A 15,432-nucleotide genomic window follows, 5' to 3' on the forward strand; every position below is an offset into this window, starting at 1 on the left:
ATTAGTTGTAGAGCCTTAACGAGTTTAAAGAATTGCCTATTCATAGGAATTTCCCGCCCTTTGTACACGGTACCCATTTATGACGAAATACAGAGATGCCACGAATGTTTAATGATTGAACATGGAGTATATCAACCTTGTGAATTTATTGTTTCGCCATGTAATTATAATTTGGTGTCTTAGGTACAAATTAACATTTCAACTAAGCATTACCTTGCAAATTTGTTTCAACGATTTGAAATTTCAATACCTGCGCTTCTGCCACCTCTCATGTAAGTTAAGTAATTAGGTTAGTTGCTTAGGCTAGTTAGGATTTATAATTTTCTCTCGTCTCTAGTGATTGTCTCAAAGGGATTACTAGAGATGAATAAATTCCTGTAGACACATTATACTCCGTACCCTTCGGAGGCAATGATTTGAAATTAAGAAATTTGGCAACATTGCACGAATTTCCGCCATACCCAACTCTGGGCAGCGTCAGTTCCATAGGAAACTTCTTAGGGTCGAGTGTATGTCTTGGGCATTCCGCGAAGAAACTCATATCAACCGTATGGAGCGGTTATCAGAACTTTCCATCTCATTCCTAACTCGTGTGAAAGGGATACATAAGAACTTGTAATTGAAGTAATGTACCTGTGGCGAGTGAAATGGACTCGCTCAGTCTCCTAAAGGAAATTAGCTACGACGCCATCATCCTATGAACTATGAGTCTGATCCCATCGACCGTACCCATCATGATGAGACGTCCACATGTATCCAGCTTTATCGAATGTATCCTCTAAGATTGGAAGCCCACTAATTATTGACTTCAAATTTAAAGGAGTGATCTGTATGGAGAGCTCCTCAGAGCTCTAGAGGTATTGATTGAGTGAATTCTAGATAGGAATCTAGTGTGCAGGGTTAGTTAGGTAGAACCGGTAAACTAAAGGTACATGATACGTCATACTTCATCTAAATCACATGCTCTTGGGTCATGCTAACTTACATTCTCAAAGTGTGCTTACTTAATGTGCAACATTTTATTTAAATCACATGCTCATGTTTCATGTTAACTTACATTCTCAATTTGTGCTTACTTAATGTGCAGCATTTTGTTTAAATCACATGCTCTTGTTTCAAGTTAACTTACATTCTCAAATTATGCTTACTTAATTTGCAACATTTTGTTTAAAATCACATGCTCTTGGTTCATGCTAATTTGCATTCTCAAAGTGTGCTTACTTAATGTACAACATTTTGCTTAAATTCACGTGCTCGTGTTTTCATACCAACTTATCCATATCTACATTGTTAACTGTTTGTCTTCAAATTGTGTTTATTTAATGGGAAACATTAAAGTGTTGTGTCGCTTGTTTTCTAAATGTACTCACTGTGGAATTCATGCTATTTAATTTATTTCTTCTAGTTTATTTAATTAGCCTAGGGTTGTGATTAACTAAATGAGTTGAATCATTCTGCATCCCCTTTCAGGTACCGAAATTTATACACGCCGCTCAGAGGGAAGCGAGCGCGGTCCCGGTCGGTGATGCAAATTTTCTGGACCTCGCCTCCCATTGTAGCTATCCTCCCTCACCCATTCCTCGAAAATTTGAGGATGATCACAACTCCACATCCACAACCTCTCCTTTCCACTGTCCAGAAATTTGACAGACAGGTGGTGATGAATATGGAGCTGCCAACTGTAGGCCTTATGGTCTCTTGCAGTCTCCTTCATTTTATGTTCTTAATAAACTTCCTAGAATACCTTGTCAGCCCCAAGAAACTTCTTTTTCTACATTGTTCGGTACTGAATAGTTCTTAACTGCATCTATCTTTGAATTAATTGTACTAAGTCTATGTTTATCTATCTTATGTCCCAAATAAATAACACTGTCCTGAAGAAAAACTTACATTTTTCAAGTTTCACTTTCAACACTGCTTCAACTAGTCTTGAGAATACCAAATCTTATTTCTTAAAGTGCTCAGTTGCTGTTTGGGAAACTATTAAAATATTATCTAGAAATACACTGGCATTGGTTCCCAACAACCCATCTAGTACTGTATTAATTAATCTCGTAGAAGTTAATGGACTGTTACATAACCCAAATGGCATTCGTACGAACGCATAGTGCTCCGTTGTTGTAGAAAATGCTGTATAATCCCGTCGATCTTCGTTCAACTCGATTTTCTAGAACGCTGATTTGATATCTATAGTGCTAAAATACCAATTTTTGGTTCCCAAACTACGAATTATATCTGCTATTAACGGTAACGTTAGTCGATCAGGTATTGTCTGTTTATTCAATTTCCTATAATCAATAACTAGACGCATGATACCATCTGATTTTGGCACCAGAATAAATGGTATGTTCCATTCACTTTGGGTTCTATGACATCCTGTGATTACATTTCAGTGATAAATTTATTTCCAATGGCTAGTTTGGAATGTAGTGATCTGTAGGCAGCTATATAAATAGAATGAGTTGGTTTTAATTTGATCTTATGTTTTAGAATAGAAGTTATGCCCAAGTCATTCCCCGGCAAAGCAATTGCTTCATTGTGCTTCACAAGCAATACAATTAAACCAGAATCTAACTCAGGACAAGTAGGCTACGTATAGTTGATTCTTGTATTTCTCTCCCAAACCTGTTTCTTCTGAATTTAACAGATTTACTGTATAAAATTAGTGATTCCACCTCTCCAGACTCTTGTGTAAAATTTTAAACAGTCTTGGACAGACTTGAAACACCTAGTTGTATACCTTTTCTTAAGAGTATGTCTTTATTCAAAGTACTAATCAATAATATTTCTACCTTGTTCTTGTGTGTTTTATAAATCCCCGAGCCCAATTTCAAACCTTTTATATTATTTGATTCTGGGATAGTTAAAATTTCGGAGTCTACAGTGACTCCTTTCAACTGCACTCCTACTCTGATAATTGCTCTGCAATGCGATAATGTCGACTTTATTATACCACCTTCCTCAATTAGCAAAGCTTCATTTGGAGTTGATGAATTCTAATAGATTTCTGGGATTTTTTGAGCATCTGAGTTGTGTTCACTATGTGTGCCTTATTCTTCCTTTGTGTTATCTGTTCTTGAATAGACAGCTCTGCCCCACTACCATCCAATCTAGCATTGTTATCTTCCCCATCTATCTCAATAGATTTTTTTTCCACAGATACTGGCTCTAAGTCTGGTTAATTAAAAAATGGGATTAACTGTGATTTCACTAAAATTCCTAACTCAGCCAGATATATGACCATGCCCTCTTTTCTCATAGTTGTAAATCCTATCAATGAATCTCCTGGGAAAACAGATTCTTCTACAACCATCACCGGAATGTGCAAGTGCCAAATCTTTATACAAAATAACATCTAAATCAGACGAACCTAATGTTTTTAGCTGACTTCCGGTTACTCCTTGCAATGAGTAATAGATTAGTTCCAAGATTTTCACTCTTGGTTTCAATTGGTTTAAAACTTTGCTGGTTATAACATTTACTAGATCCCGTATCAATAAATATTTGAATAGGTCTATTGAATACGCTACCCGCAATGATGAGACCTTCCAATTATTATAGTGAGTTTGAAATTGTTTTTTATGTTGGTGTTTTTTTTCTCATTACTGTCCACTACACTATAATTTCTATTTGTTGCTCTAGGGTTAGCTCTGTAGTGTTGTTTTATTTTGTGTCTGGAGGTTTCCCTTTTGTTTCTGGTTGAATACGAAAATTTGGCATCTCTCTACAATCCTGTGTTCTATGTTCTACTCTATTGTGATACAAACAGAAAGGTAGGTTTCTATAATGATACTCATCATGACCCTCATATTTGCAGTTCCTACACATAGTCTCATATTAACACTCTGGTGCTTTATGCCCCCATTTATTACAATTATGGCACTCAAGTTTAGCATTCTTTCAAGTGCTTCTAACTTTATGTTCAGATCCTCTGTTTCTGTAATCACTCCTAGTGTTCCTATTTACTATCTGAATCCTTCAACACAGAAATTATATTCTTAGACCATCTGTCTATTTTTCCTAAATATTCTATGTTTGTTTCATTTGTTTTTGTTGTCTCTATCATTCTAACTACAAACCTGATAGGATCCTGATCACACTTTGACTTAAAGTGTTTAATGAATTATTTCTTATATTCCTCATATTTCTTTATATTTCCCATTTGCTGGAAATTTATTATAAGCATAACCCTACCCTTCTCACGCTCTTATTTTCTTTTAATATTTCTCTCTTTTTTTCATTTCCGTCTAATATGTTTTTTGTCACTATTAGTGTATCAATTATGTTAATGAATCTGTTTACCCCTATTGTATTTTCTTCCCCCCGGAAACTTTGGGACATTTGACTGCGATGTAATAACCTCATGACGGAGAACTTCCGTGGCCATACCTTCTCCGTTGATAATGTCGATTTGAATCGACTGCTTCCCTTGTAGTCGTTCCTCACATGTACGGACGCGCACCTCAGTAACACATCAACTTTGTCCTTGTAATCGTCCCTCTCCTTCACTAGCTTGCTCTCGTACCAGCATGGGGATTTCCGTGCACTGCATGGTCCAGTATGTTGCTTGTAGTGTGTGCGATGAATTCTATGTTGCACCAATTCTGTAAGAACCTCGTATATAAGGCTCGTAGATATAGGTAGACAAATGAGGTACACAGAGCGGTAGGTGGCGGGAATTTATTTTTTTATGAGATGGGTGTCTGGTAAACAACATTTATTAGGCGAAGGAGTTGCACAATCTCGCTCTCTGTCTATTGTTTACAAATCACTTGGTAATTCCACAAACTCTTGTACAAGAGGTATTGAAATTATTTCATGATAGTGATTGTAATTCACATCCAGGAAAGGACAAAACAAGCACAACTTAAATAATTTTGAACACGTATGAAGAAAGAAATGTATGACTATATCATTCTTTTTTTAATGTGCTAAGATGAAAGGAAATACATCTAAACCTGGTCCTATACTATCATATCCCGTCCCGCAGAAACCGTGTGAAAGAGTTCACTTAGATACACTGGAGTTACCTATGCCAGAAAATGGATATGAATATGTATTTGTTGCCATTGATTATATTTCAATATTTTGTATTTTACAACCCATTCCAAATAAGAGAGTTTAAACCATTGCTTCATTAATCTATGATCAGATAATCTGTAATTTCACTACTCCTAAGATCTTAGTTTCAGACAATGGTACTAAAGTTAATAACAAAATCTCAGGAGAATTATGCAGGTTATTTAAGATTCATAAAGTAAACGTACCAGTCAACGATCCTCAAAGCAATGAAGTTGTAGAGAGGTTAAATAAGAAAATTATTTCATGCCTTAAAGGTTTGTTAAGCCCACATAGTATAACTTGGGATAGTTGGATTCCTTGTGTTAAATGTACCCTAAATAACCAAATTAATACAGCTACAGAAGAAACATCCCCGTTTATTTATTTTTGGGGAAGACAAAATTCTCCCATATTAAATCTTCATTGCAGAACAAAAGCTTGTGTATGATATAGATGATTGCATCTCAAATAGGATGCATATATTTTAAGCTATACATCAAAGAGTTAGGGAACAAATGAAAGAGTATATACAATAAATGAAGAAGCAACAATATAAAATAGCTTATAAAATAGAATTACAAATAGGAGATTTGGACATGATTAAATTACATTCAATCCATAATAAACTTTCACCAAGGTACTCAGGTCCATATAGGGTAATTGACTTTGCAGGTGGGAATAAATACAATATTTTACACTTGCAAACTAGGGAGGAGTCAATTACACATGCAGCTTATTTAAAAAGAACTAGGATAGAATTTGATGATGATAATGATGATGATGATGATGATGATGATGATGATGATGATGATAGAATGATACTGAGGATTGTAAAACAGTGTATTAGTGTAGTAAAATAGACATTGAGTACAGAGGAGTATAGGGAGTATGATTTATAGTATCATGTGTGAGTTGAGTATTAATCCAAATACTTTTTACAGATGAGATTGATATTATTGATATGTATGGTGCATGCCTGAGATGGTAGACCTGAACTACTAGGACCTTTGGTGTATCGGGCAGATGTGCTTCCTGGAGACTTTGTCAATCATAAATACTTGGATCATTGCCAATATATAAAACAACGCCAATAATTATCGAAAAATATTTTCTTGTGGTGCTCTGTGAAACATTGAAAATTGTTATGTAGCTTCACTAGCATGTCTTAGACAGAAAGTTGAAGTCAGTTGAATATGCTATCTCAGTTTCTGATAAGTGTGAAATAAATGTGAAATTATGCAGAGACTACTATACTAACATCTTTAATACTGACAAATCTTCCATTGAGATCAAACACAACCAACTTTTCTAACGATGTCTTATTTTCATTGTTGCTGTTCTTAATCAAATTTCACAATAAGAATGAGGAAGACACTAAATACTATTTGACATCTTTTCCTAGGTTTGTTATTGGTAAATCATGACATCTGTATTATAATTGTTTTATTTTGTATCTTTTAAGTCAGTATATATTTGGTGTTACAGACATCTGTGCATTTTAGAAGGGTTAATTATTTTTTGTTATGTGTGGTATATGTTTTGGGTTAAGTTGATGATAACACCCATTGAAGGATATTTCTTTTAACCTTGTTTAGCCAGTTTATGCAGAAATAGTTTTAATAGTTACTTGTATGACATGCTAACTCCCTTAATACTAATTATGTGCCAAGCCCTGTAAGAGGGTAGTAGAAAGTGATTGGTCGGGACGACAAAGTGGTAGCTACTGAGCCCTGTAAGGGGCTCGTATATGAGGCTCGTAGATATAGGTAGACAAATGAGGTACATAGAGCGGCAGGTGCCGAGAATTTCTTTTTTATGAGTTGGGTATTTGGTAAACAACAGTTCGGAAGCAAAGGAGTTGCACAATCTCGCTCTCTGTCTAATGTTTACAAACAGTTGCCGAGGACACGATTTCATTGCTGTATAATGTTCATTTTTATGGTGATGTAACAATAGGTATACTATGCCAGTGTGCAATGAATTCGAGATTGCTTGAGTAAGCAGTATTGCATGCGGACTTATAACAGTCATTCTGATAGGAGAAAATTCATTTGGTCCACAATTGTAAGATCACGCCCTTAGGGGAGGTTCTTAGATCTAAAATTAAAGATAATTGGACTAAAGAAATCATGACGTCATTGCAGAACTGACCTAATACCCAAATTGAGAATTCCGACGCGAGTCCCTTGGTGTAACTTAAAAACTAAGTGTGGTGATATTCAGGAAGAAAAGAAAGAAAAATTAAGCTCCGTTCAATTCCCCTCTCCTATACATGGGTTAATACTAAGTGGAACTTGACTAAGTCGGATGATCGGAAGCTCAGGGCTTTCCTACTAAAATTGTGAGTGACTATAATACGTAATGAAAACAGTGGTGAAAGGAAGGTGGAAAGTTAAAGACCTACAATACGAAAGTAAAAGAACGAAAGATGGCACTTAGAGACGACAAAAGAGTGGTGTGTAAGCACGTTTCTTGCAATAAATTCTTTAGGTGTAGTCTTCTTTAGTAGCGTACGTTGAGTTGCGTGTGCTGCGTAATTTCTTCGGAGACGTTTTATTTCCCTTCGTTTGGTTGCATGCACTATTCTTCGGAGGCATTTATTTTGTGCGTTGTAGCCCTGGCTGCCGTAACTGTCGTCCACCATTTGCCACTTTCATCACTTCTCCACTGTTAGTCCTGTCGAATTTTGTCGTCCTTATGGTCCTCACTTATAGATATATCAACTCACTTCCTCTTAGTTATAATTTTCTGTCTAGGAGAATTAACTATAGAGTTTTCCCTTCTGTATCGTTCTTCCGTTAATTCTTATGCAGCGCACTCCAAAGGAATACCCAGAGAGAACGTATGCAAGATCCTACGTGAACTTTGTAGTGACGTAGTAATTTCTTTAGTTCAATGATCTTTAACTTTATATTTAAGGTCCTCCCCAAAGTGCGTAATCTTACAATTGTGAACAGATTAAAATTTCTCCTCCACCGTTTCACCAATCAGATTCGTTGTTACAAGTCTATATGACAATATTTTTACTTAAATCATCTCGAATGTTTGCATATCTCACTTCGGTTACAAGGAATTTTATGTCAGCAATTCACTCGAGCCTCCGGCAATTGTTTACAATTAAGAATTTTATTACCTACACAAGATGGAAGGCGAACTTAGACAACTCGCTTGCTCATTATATTGTTTTATGAACACCTAACCCATGAAATGTAACACCCGTCTTCTACCTCACTTTCTACATTCTTTTCTGCCATGTGTTTATTCATTTTTTCCTTTGCTCTGTCATTCTAAATATGATTCAGGGAATCTGTATAATAATAAGGTCCAAATTTCAGGGAATATGTGTATACCCTGAAAATTTTAGGGAATATACATATTCCCCGAGTGAATCAGACATTATACACATTCCCTGAAAATATCAGGGAATATATATATTCCATGATTTTACAGATTCACTGTAACATATATATGTATACATCAATATATGTATATATGTATATGTGTATATATGTATATGTGTGTATGTGAATGTATCTACATATGTATATATGTATATATGTTTCTGTGCATATATCTACACACACACACACACACACACACACACACACACACACACACACACACACACACACACACACACACACACACACACACACACACACAAAATCAACTGCACTGGATGCTTTGATGATTTTGAAATAGGAATTCTTGATCTTTTGAAAGATCTTGTTACTTGTAGAGAGGGACTGAATGAAATTATTTATTTCTCTTTGATGAGTAGGATAGCTGACTTGCATAATTATCTTCTAGTAACAAAGGAAACAGTTGAGTAACATGCACCGAAACTCAGAGTTTTTCGCCTCGATCTGAGGCTTCTTCAGGATGTAAACGGCAGATTGTTTCTTCACTAGAGGTTAGTAGAATAGTGAGGAAAGTTATCCAGGTAAGGGTATTTATATTTGAACACGGGATCAGGCCAACCGAGCATGGGTGTGGCTCGATGTTGATTGGCTAGCAGGTAGGCCATTTCAACCCGATAGCTGTTCGGGACCCCAAAGCGCTCTGGCGGAAGACTTAGTGACCCGTCTCTAGTACTGATTGGTTGAATGGTGAATTGTTGGGTCTATGCTGTTTTGTAATCGAGTATATCTCTCATGTGGGCGTGCAGATGGCAAAATGAAATCTACGCTCTGCTGTATGTTGATGGAAGGACTTTGGCGAGTGATGGAAACTACTTCAACAATCTGAGGCGTTCTGAAGTCGTCTACATGGTGGATAATTTAAGTTTGATCTATGAGACTATGTAAGGGTGGTTTCTTATCGTGTTCTTGTGTATAACGGTAAGAAAACACCCTTACAGAGTCTAGTAGATCAAACTGAAATCATCCACCATGAAAACGATTTCAGAACGCTTAAGATTACTGAAGCCGTTTCCATCATTTGGCAACGTCCTTCCATCAACCTATAGCAGAATGTAGATTTCATTTTGCCATCCGCATCGTTTTCTTGTGTATAACGATAAAAAAAAAAACACTCTTAAAAAGTCTCATAGATCAAACTGAAATCAACCACTATGAAGACGACTTCAGAACGCTTCAGATTGCTGAAGCCGTCTCCATTGCTTGCAAACGTCCTTCCATCAACGAAAAGCAGAGTTTAGATTTCATTTTGCCATCCTAATTGTATATATGTATATATATGTATATATATATATATATACATATATATATACATATATATATATATATACATAAATATATATATATACATAAATATATATATCCACACACACACACACACACAGACACACACACACACACACACACACACACACACACACACACACACACACACACACACACACACACACACACACACACACACATATATATATATATACATATATATAAATATATATATATATATATACATGCACACACACAAAACATATATATATATGTAGAGACATTGGGACAAATTAGTTTCGCTTACAATAGCTATTGTAAGCGAAACCGGTCAGGAATAAACTCGATAATCAGATAAAGACCCGTGTTTCCCCCTCCACCTTTCCCATATATGTTTATATATATATATATATATATATATATATATATATATATACATATATATATATATATACATATATATATATTTATGTATATCTATATATATATATACATATATATATATATATATATATATATATATTCATACATGTATATATTAGTGTATTTTGGGAGCATCCGCATTGCCTCGTGTGCTTACGGGCAGTGTGCCACCAAATGTGAGTAAGCACTGTCCTAGCAGATCCAAGTCTTAGACATTAAGCAACATGAAGAAAATGAAGATCTATACTTACAACGTAAGAAGTCTCTCAGAAGATCACAGGCTGGAGAGTTTAATGGAAGAACTAGACAATATCAAGTGGGACATCGTAGGACTGAGCAAAGCCCGAAGAGTGGAAGAAAAGCTGTTACAATTACAAGATGGTCACTTCCTGTTCTACTATAGAGGTAATGACAAAAAAGATCTAGTGGAGTAGGATTCTTGATAAACCGAGAGGTTGCTGGTAACGTAGTCAAATTCAGTAGTTCGTCAGACAGGGTACCTTGGATTGTGATTAGGCTGTGTAAAAGGTACACTAAAAAAATAGTTCAGGTTCATGCACCAACTTCATAGCTCAAACGATGAAATTGAGTCGTTCTATGATAATTTAAGTCAGGTTAATGGTTCAAGAAAAAAGTAGGTACACGTTGGTAATAGGCGACTTTAATGCTAAAGTGGGGAAGAAGATGGGTAATGAGATGTGCGTTGGTAAGTTTGGAGTCGGTGTAAGAAATGACAGAGGCGAGATGTTAGTCAATTTTGCAGAGAGCTACAACATGAGGATAATGAAGACTTTCTTCCAAAAGCGTGTAGGTCGTAAATGGACGTGGAGAAGTCCAAATGGAACAACAAAGAACGAAATAGACTTCATATTAGGAGATGAGAGCAAAAGCGTTAACAATGTTACGGTGATAAATATAGTCAACATAGGTAGTGACCATAGAATGGTAGGTTGCACAGCTAAATTTAATTTCAGAGCCGAGATATTAATATAAGCAGCTTCAATTGTTTTTCTCAACCTTTTTGTATAACCTTAATTAAGAACAACCGCATTGTTCCAGTCAGGGATATGATCTTTTTCTTCAATGTGGCTAACAATAGAAATAGTTTGGTGCGTTTTTACATCATTTTTATGTTCAACTATCCTTTTCTTAAGTCCTCGACCAGAATTTCCATAGTATGCTGAAGGGCAACCTTTACACGGAATTTTATAAACCACACTATTTTCATTCGTCGCGTTAGTGTTTTTATGTTTAATGATCTGGCTGATCTTATGGCCTTTTGTCCTTGCAATCTTTATGCCCGCTTTCAAAAAGAATGCATCAAGGATTGGACTTATGTTGGTGTTTGGTACAGTTATATAACGTGTTTTTCTCTCAACAACTTCGTTATTTCCATTTTTATTTTTGTCACTTATTAGCTTCGCTTTCTTTTTTAGTTTATATAACAACCCTTCAGGATATTTAAGTTTAATGAATGTTTTCATAATATGTTCTACTTCTGTCAGAAATTCTTCATCACATATTCTAAAAGCTCTTAAAAAGAAACCTATTACTGCACCTGATTTTGTTCTCTCACTATGACCTGAAAAATAGTGTATATAATCTTCTTTATTTGTGGGCTTTCTATATATCGAGAATTTGAATTTTTTTTTCCTTTTCTGTGAATGATAGTATCTAAAAAAGGTAATTTGCTATCCTGTTCCATTTTAACTATGAATTGTATGTTTTTTCTTTACGCTGTTTAACCTTTTTAACTTGTTGTCGGTATTTGTCCATTTAGGTATTACTACTAAAATGTCATCTACATATCTCATCCATTTGCTGTTCCTACCCATAATTTGTATGTAATTTTCTGATTCTAACATCTCCATATATAAAATAAGTTTGCTAATACTGCAGAAATCGGGCTCCCCATTGCTAGAACAGAATGCTGAGAATATTCAACATCATTAAAAATAAACGCTCCAAAACCTACGCAAAGTGAAACGAGTTCTATGTAGTCTGTCTTTGGTAGAGGCAAATCTTTATTAATTAACTTATTCACTACATTTTTCACCTCTATAAATGCGTCATCTATTGCAACGCGTGTATATAATGATGTTACATCAAAGCTGGCTAATTTCTTGTTGCTGAAATCAATGTTTTTGAGTTTGGAAATTAAATCTGAAGAATTACGTAAATGTGCATCACTGATCGAACCTAGAGCTTTAGTTAGTGGTTTGGCCAAACATTTAGCTAACCTGTGGGGTGCGCTATTAATCGGGAGACCCAATGGAGGCCTCCATTGGGTCTCCCGATGTTGATGGCTTAGAATTAAAATGCATTGTGGTTGTTAAAATGTATCTCTAATCACTGGGACCCATTCAGTGTTGTACAAATACTTTCCAGCGTTCGTATACTTCCAATTATACTATCATAGTGGAGATGAGTTGAGCGCAAAATTTCGTGTATGTGTATGTAACTCGAGCATACAAATACATAAGAAAAGTTTCGCTCAACTTATATCTCTCTTGATAGCGTAGTTGGTAAGTCACTACAGCACTTGTCATGTGATTGCCTGGTTCAAGTCCTTGGCAGTACCGCATTTCAATTTCTGCATGTCGGCCTCCATTGGGTCTCCCGATGTTGATGGCTTAGAATTAAAATGCATTGTGGTTGTTAAAATGTATCTCTAATCACTGGGACCCATTCAGTGTTGTACAAATACTTTCCAGCGTTCGTGTAATTCCAATTATACTATCATAGTGGAGATGGGTTGAGCGCAAAATTTCGTGTATGTGTATGTAACTCGAGCATACAAATATATAAGAAAAGTTGCGCTCAACTGATATCTCTCTTAATATCGTAGTTGGTAAGTCACTACAGCACTTATCATGTGATTGCCTGGTTCGAGTCCTTGGCAGTACCGCATTTAAATTTCTGCATGTCGGCCTCCATTGGGTCTCTCGATGTTGATGGCTTAGAATTAAATTGCATTGTGGTGGTTAAATTGCATCTCAAATCATTGGGACACATTCAGTGTTGTACAAATACTTTCCCGCGTTATTATGCTTCATCGAGGGGATGAAGAAAGTAGTCTATCTAATATCAGCATTAGTAAAGAAGAAGTATTCAAGCAGATTGACAGACTTAAAGCTACAAAATCTCCGGGTCCAGATGAAATTTTTCCAAGAATGCTTAAGGAGTGTAAATTTGAAATCTGCGACCAGTTAACTGAAATATTCAATAAATCGGTAGACATTGGTTTTGTGCCAACCGCTTGGAGGCAGGCAAACGTTGTTCCTGTTTTTAAGAAGGGAGATAGATCGTCTGTATGCAACTACAGGCCAATCAGTTTGACATCTGTTATAGGAAAAATGCTTGAATCAATAATAGTAAATAGACTCATAGAACACATCGAAGGGCATAATTTAATTCGTGATTCACAGCATGGTTTCTCCAAGAGTAAGTCATGTGTGACTACTCTTCCATCCTTTTACACTAAAGTATATAAGGCGTCAGATAACAATGGAAATTATGATGTTATTTACCTTGACTTTAGCAAAGCGTTCGACAAGGTGCCTCACCAGAGACTACTAAATAAAATCAAAGCCCATGGCATAGGAGGAAAAGTGTTAGAATGGATTAGAGCTTGGATTAGTAACAGAAAACAGCGGGTCACCATAAATGGAATAAAATCTAGGTGGGGCAATGTTACTAGTGGGATCCCCCAGGGCTCGGTTTTGGGTCCCTTATTGTTCCTTATGTACCTAAACGACCTAGACGATGGGATAAATAGTGATGTTAGTAAGTTTGCGGACGATACTAAAATAGGACGCCTAATTAGGTCAGGAGACGACGCCCAGATTCTGCAGGATGATCTTAATAAACTGTTAACATGGTCGGTGAAATGGCAAATGAACTTCAATACCTCTAAGTGTAGCGTGTTAAACGTAGGGCTACACAACCCCGAAAATAGATACATCTTAGATAACACGTTTTTAGAAAAATCTGAGTGCGAGAGAGACTTGGGAGTTCTGGTGAATCCGGACCTTAAACCCAAGAAGCAGTGCATTAGCGCCAGAAATAAAGCAAACAGTGCATTAGATTTCATTGCTAGGACGGTAACGAATAAAAATGCAGAGGTAATTATTAAACTCTAGTGATAGTTAGACCCATCCTTGACTATGCGGTACAGTTTTGGTCTCCGTCCTACAGAATGGACATAAATTCACTAGAATCAGTACAGAGAAGAATGACCAAAATGATACAAGGACTCGGAAATTTGCCTTACGAAGAGAGGCTTAGGCACCTAAACTTACACTCTCTGGAAAGACGCAGAGTGCGGGGTGATCTAATAGAAGTGTTGAAGTGGATCAAAGGCTAAAACAAGAGTGATGCAAACAAGATCATCATATTAAAACAATAGGGCAGGACTCGCAGTAATGGGCATAAACTGGACAAATTTAGGTTTAAGAAGGAAATAGGCAAGAATTGGTTTACTAATAGGGTGGTTGATGAATGGAATAAACTTATTAACCATGAAGTAAGCGCTGAAAATATCAGCTGTTTTAAAAAACGATTAGACAACTTTATGGATGGGGACGACCGGTGGTGATGGATTCGGACCTGCCTAGTGTAGGCCTTGTGGTCTCTTGCAGTCTCCTTTATTCTTATGTTCTTATGTTCTTAATTGTACTATCATAGTGGAGATGGGTTGAGCGCAAAATTTCGAGTATGTGTATGCAACTCAAGCATACAAATAAAAAAGAAAAGTTGCGCTTAACTTATAATTCTCTTAATAGCGTAGTTGGTAAGTCACTACAGCACTTGCCATGTGATTGCCCGGTTCGAGTCCTTGGCATTATCGCATTTAAATTTCTGCATGTCGGCCTCCATTGGGTCTCTCGATGTTGATGCCTTAGAATTAAAGTGCATTATGGTTGTATATATACATACATACATATACATATATATATATATATATATATATATATATATATTTATAATACACACACACACACACACACACACACACACACACACACACACACACACACACACACACACACACACACACACACACACACACACACACATATATATATATATATATACATATATATATATATAAATATATATATATATATATATATATATATATATATATATATATATATGTATAATCAATTGTTCCCAGTAAACAGATTAACATCTTTTCAACCACAATTCACTTTTAATTCCATTCCATCGCAGTCGAGAATGACGAGGAACTCGAGGGAAA

General features: G+C 36.0%; 1 protein-coding gene across 2 annotated transcripts in view; it reads right to left on the reverse strand.

The window, feature by feature from the left end:
• The window catches only part of LOC143021788 (toll-like receptor Tollo), a 143,499-nt gene that overhangs the window by 33,409 nt on the left and 94,658 nt on the right, over positions 1–15,432 (reverse strand). For both annotated transcript variants that reach the window (XM_076179517.1, XM_076179518.1), the window contains exon 2: positions 4,390–4,604. The gene's annotated coding sequence lies outside the window, so the exon portion shown is untranslated. The remainder of the gene's footprint in view (positions 1–4,389; positions 4,605–15,432) is intronic.

The sequence above is a fragment of the Oratosquilla oratoria genome, chromosome 42 (genome assembly GCF_046742065.1).
Source record: "Oratosquilla oratoria isolate Oo_2021 chromosome 42, ASM4674206v1, whole genome shotgun sequence".
Classification (NCBI taxonomy): domain Eukaryota; kingdom Metazoa; phylum Arthropoda; class Malacostraca; order Stomatopoda; family Squillidae; genus Oratosquilla; species Oratosquilla oratoria.